Source organism: Labrus bergylta, chromosome 1 (assembly GCF_963930695.1).
Source record: "Labrus bergylta chromosome 1, fLabBer1.1, whole genome shotgun sequence".
Taxonomy (NCBI): domain Eukaryota; kingdom Metazoa; phylum Chordata; class Actinopteri; order Labriformes; family Labridae; genus Labrus; species Labrus bergylta.
In genome coordinates, this window is record NC_089195.1 from 37,606,523 (window position 1) to 37,611,178 (window position 4,656).

The 4,656-nt window shown below is 52.1% G+C and overlaps 1 long non-coding RNA gene across 1 annotated transcript in view; it reads right to left on the bottom strand.

Annotated features, from left to right (window-relative positions):
* Positions 1-3,581: 3,581 nt before the first annotated feature.
* The window catches only part of LOC136180871 (uncharacterized), a 2,382-nt gene continuing 1,307 nt past the window's right edge, over positions 3,582-4,656 (bottom strand). The window contains exons 1-2 of the long non-coding RNA XR_010667487.1: positions 4,509-4,656; positions 3,582-4,455 (exon numbers count right to left, since the gene is read on the bottom strand). The exon at positions 4,509-4,656 is cut by the window's right edge and continues 1,307 nt beyond it. This is a non-coding gene — a long non-coding RNA (uncharacterized lncRNA). The remainder of the gene's footprint in view (positions 4,456-4,508) is intronic.

Here is a 4,656-nt window from a genome sequence, read left to right on the forward strand (position 1 = left end):
TAATACAATAATACAGGTGGATGAGAGATGTGTGTGTGACCAGGAGGAGAGGTGGGGGGATGATGGGTGTGAGGTGATGTGCAGGGGAAAGGGGGGGGGGGGGGGTCAGCAGGGTGCGGAGAGAGAGAGGGAGAGAGAGAGAGAGACAGAGTTCAGAGTTCAGTAGAGAAACAGCTCTGGGGAAAAAGCTGTTCCTCAGTCTGCTGGTTCTGGTCCGGAGGCTTCTGAAGCGCCTGCCGGAGGGCAGGAGGGTAAACAGTCTGTGGGCAGGGTGGGAGGAGTCTTTAAGGATGCCGTGAGCTCGCCGCAGACAGCGTTTTCTTTGGACGTCCTCAATGGCCGTAAACGCCTCACCCTTAAGTCCGGACTCTTCCTCGGCCCGGTTTGAAGAGGTGTTCTTCAGTCCAGACCCCCTCCAGAGGAAACTCATTACAGACGCTTGGATCCACCATCTTCTTCTTTCAGTCACCTGGGGGGGGGAGGGTTCTAGAGTCTGTTGGCACCCTGAGCTGTATCCACCAGGGGCTTGATGTCAGGCGGCACCCCATCATGTGGGGCCCCCTTAGGGAGGTTATCTACTGCCAGTCCTATGTGTGGGTCTTGACTCGTTCTCCTAACGTCCTGGTCTTGTCTCTGTCTCGGGGTCTGGGTCTTGACTCGTTCTCCTAACGTCCTGGTCTTGTCTCTGTCTCGGGGTCTCGGTCTAGACTCGTCCTCTAAACGTCCTGGTCTCCTCTCTGTCTCGGGGTCTGGGTCTTGACTCGTCCTCTAAACGTCCTGGTCTCACCTCGGGGTCTGGGTCTTGACTCGTCCTCTAAACGTCCTGGTCTCGTCTCTGTCTCGGGGTCTGGGTCTTGACTCGTCCTCTAAACGTCATGGTCTCCTCTCTGTCTCGGGGTCTGGGTCTTGACTGGTTCTCTAAACGTCCTGGTCTACTCTCTGTCTCGGGGTCTGGGTCTTGACTCGTCCTCTAAACGTCCTGGTCTCGTCTCTGGGTCTGGGTCTTGACTCGTCCTCTAAACGTCCTGGTCTCCTCTCTGTCTCGGGGTCTGGGTCTGGGTCTGGACTGGTTCTCTAAACGTCCTGGTCTACTCTCTGTCTCGGGGTCTGGGTCTTGACTGGTTCTCTAAACATCCTGGTCTCTTCTCTGTCTCGGGGTCTGGGTCTTGACTGGTTCTCTAAACGTCCTGGTCTACTCTCTGTCTCGGGGTCTGGGTCTTGACTGGTTCTCTAAACGTCCTGGTCTACTCTCTGTCTTGGGGTCTGGGTCTTGACTCGTCCTCTAAACGTCCTGGTCTCTTCTCTGTCTCGGGGTCTGGGTCTTGACTGGTTCTCTAAACGTCCTGGTCTCTTCTCTGTCTCGGGGTCTGGGTCTTGACTGGTTCTCTAAACGTCCTGGTCTACTCTCTGTCTCGGGGTCCTGGTCTCTTCTCTGTCTCGGGGTCTGGGTCTTGACTCGTCCTCTAAACGTCCTGGTCTCTTCTCTGTCTCGGGGTCTGGGTCTTGACTCGTCCTCTAAACGTCCTGGTCTCGTCTCTGTCTCGGGGTCTGGGTCTCCTCTCTGTCTCGGGGTCTGGGTCTTGACTCATCCTCTAAACGTCCTGGTCTACTCTCTGTCTCGGGGTCCTGGTCTCCCCTCTGTCTCGGGGTCTGGGTCTTGACTCGTCCTCTAAACGTCCTGGTCTCTTCTCTGTCTCGGGGTCTGGGTCTTGACTCGTCCTCTAAACGTCCTGGTCTACTCTCTGTCTCGGGGTCTGGGTCTTGACTCGTTCTCTAAACGTCCTGGTCTCGTCTCTGGGTCTGGGTCTTGACTCGTCCTCTAAACGTCCTGGTCTCGTCTCGGGGTCTGGGTCTCCTCTCTGTCTCGGGGTCTGGGTCTTGACTCGTCCTCTAAACGTCCTGGTCTCCTCTCTGTCTCGAGGTCTGGGTCTGGACTGGTTCTCTAAACGTCCTGGTCTACTCTCTGTCTTGGGGTCTGGGTCTTGACTCGTCCTCTAAACGTCCTGGTCTCTTCTCTGTCTCGGGGTCTGGGTCTTGACTCGTCCTCTAAACGTCCTGGTCTCTTCTCTGTCTCGGGGTCTGGGTCTTGACTGGTTCTCTAAACGTCCTGGTCTACTCTCTGTCTCGGGGTCCTGGTCTCTTCTCTGTCTCAGGGTCTGGGTCTTGACTCGTCCTCTAAATGTCCTGGTCTCTTCTCTGTCTCGGGGTCTGGGTCTTGACTCGTCCTCTAAACGTCCTGGTGTCGTCTCTGTCTCGGGGTCTGGGTCTTGACTCATCCTCTAAACGTCCTGATCTACTCTCTGTCTCGGGGTCCTGGTCTCCCCTCTGTCTCGGGGTCTGGGTCTTGACTCGTCCTCTAAACGTCCTGGTCTCTTCTCTGTCTCGGGGTCTGGGTCTTGACTCGTCCTCTAAACGTCCTGGTCTCTTCTCTGTCTCGGGGTCTGGGTCTTGACTCGTCCTCTAAACGTCCTGGTCTCTTCTCTGTCTCGGGGTCTGGGTCTTGACTCGTCCTCTAAACGTCCTGGTCTCCTCTCTGTCTCGGGGTCTGGGTCTTGACTCGTCCTCTAAACGTCCTGGTCTCCTCTCTGTCTCGGGGTCTGGGTCTTGACTCGTCCTCTAAACGTCCTGATCTCCTCTCTGTCTCGGGGTCTGGGTCTTGACTCGTCCTCTAAACGTCCTGGTCTCCTCTCTGTCTCGGGGTCTGGGTCTTGACTCGTCCTCTAAACGTCCTGATCTCTTCTCTGTTTCGGGGTCTGGGTCTTGACTCGTCCTCTAAACGTCCTGGTCTCTTCTCTGTCTCGGGGTCTGGGTCTTGACTGGTTCTCTAAACGTCCTGGTCTCCTCTCTGTCTCGGGGTCTGGGTCTTGACTGGTTCTCTAAACGTCCTGGTCTACTCTCGGGGTCTGGGTCCTGGTCTCCCCTCTGTCTCGGGGTCATCTCTGGTGTCGGGCATGTCCCCGTTAGTCCGGTCTGGACAGCATCACTTCCTGCTTATGTAACTTGTCAGAACTGATTTGTAGTAAAACTCTTTAACCCTCATGACTCATTATGGACATTTTAGTCCATTTGGTGAAATGTCTCCTCTTCATCTGCTCATCATTTTGTCTGTTCGAGCATATGGAACACATTCTATGTAAGAAAGTCTCTCGACACATTTTGGAATCAACATTTTATTTATATATATTTTAATAGATCAATAGAACACTGAAACATGTTTACTACCCTCTGAAGTCTCTAAGGACAAACATGTCCACTTACAAAAAACTGATCTAAAAATAGATTGATAGTTTTTTCAAACTGGCATTTAAAGGGTTAAACTCCTAAAAATGATTGAATGTTTGGTAGTTTTGAGCAGGGCTGAAGTTGTTGAAGAGATTTAAGCAGAAAAAAAATATCAATCTGTTCTATTTTTAGATCAGTTTTTAGTCCTGAGTGACTTCAGAGGGGAGTAAGTTAAAGTGATGTCTGAGGGTCAACAGATGAATCCTCAGGACGGCGCTCTGCTGCCACCTGCTGGTTCCTCTGCGTTACTGCACACTGCTCACTCTTTCCTCTCTTGTAAAGAAGGACGCAGCAGCCGCTTGTGTTTGTAGTTTGGTTTAATATTGTACTGAAAAATAAATTAACGAAAAAAATAACTTTAAATGCAACAAAAGACGAAGAAAAAAAAACCAAAGATCCAGATTATAAACATCGTTTACCAGCAGGGGGAGCCGCAGTGCTCATGTCCCATTACATTTACAAATATATATAAAAAAGGAATTTATTAGACATATCCACACATCACAAAGCATTCCTTTACATCCCGCCCCCGTGACCACGAGTGGCCAGAACCCGTGACCGCGAGCGGCCAGAACCCGTAACCACGAGCGTCCAACACCCGTGACCGCGAGCGTCCAGAACCCCTGACCGCGAGCGTCCAGAACCCCTGACCGCGAGCGTCCAGAACCCGTGACCGCGAGCGTCCAGAACCCGTGACCGTGAGCGTTTGCCACCGGTAACCCTGAGGCTTGCAACCTGTTCAGGAGGCTCGCCACCCGTTACGTGGATGCTCGCCACCCGTTACGTGGATGCTCGCCACCCGTTACGTAGATGCTCGCCACCCGTTACGTGGATGCTCGCCACCCTCCAGCTACAAAAAGGTTCTAGAAAAGTTATATTTATATATGTATATATATATCTTCAAACGTGCCCTGTGACAGTGAGGCTGTACAGAAACAAAGCACACGGCGGTGACCCCGACGGGGATGGAATGATGACTAAAGAGAAATAAAGTGATGAACTTTGACCCCCGAAAGAGAGGGGGGGGGGGGGGGGGGGGAGAGAGACAGAGAGAGAAAGGGGGATTCGTGATTGGAATCAAACGTTTCAGTGAAGACGTACAAAAAGTTACACTACTTTAAAAAGAGGAGGAGGAGCCTAAATAGAAAGGGGAGGGACCTAAAGCAGAGGGGCCTAAAGAGGAGGAGCCTAAAAGAAAGAAGGACCTAAAGAGGAAGGGGAGGTACCTAAAGAGGAGGAGCCTAAAAGAAAGAAGGACCTAAAGAGGAAGGGGAGGTACCTAAAGAGGAGGAGGTGGGTGAAAGGAGGAATGACCTGGACTTAAATAACTTTTTATCGTCTCCAGGTCTCAGAATGGATCGAAGGAAAGAATTT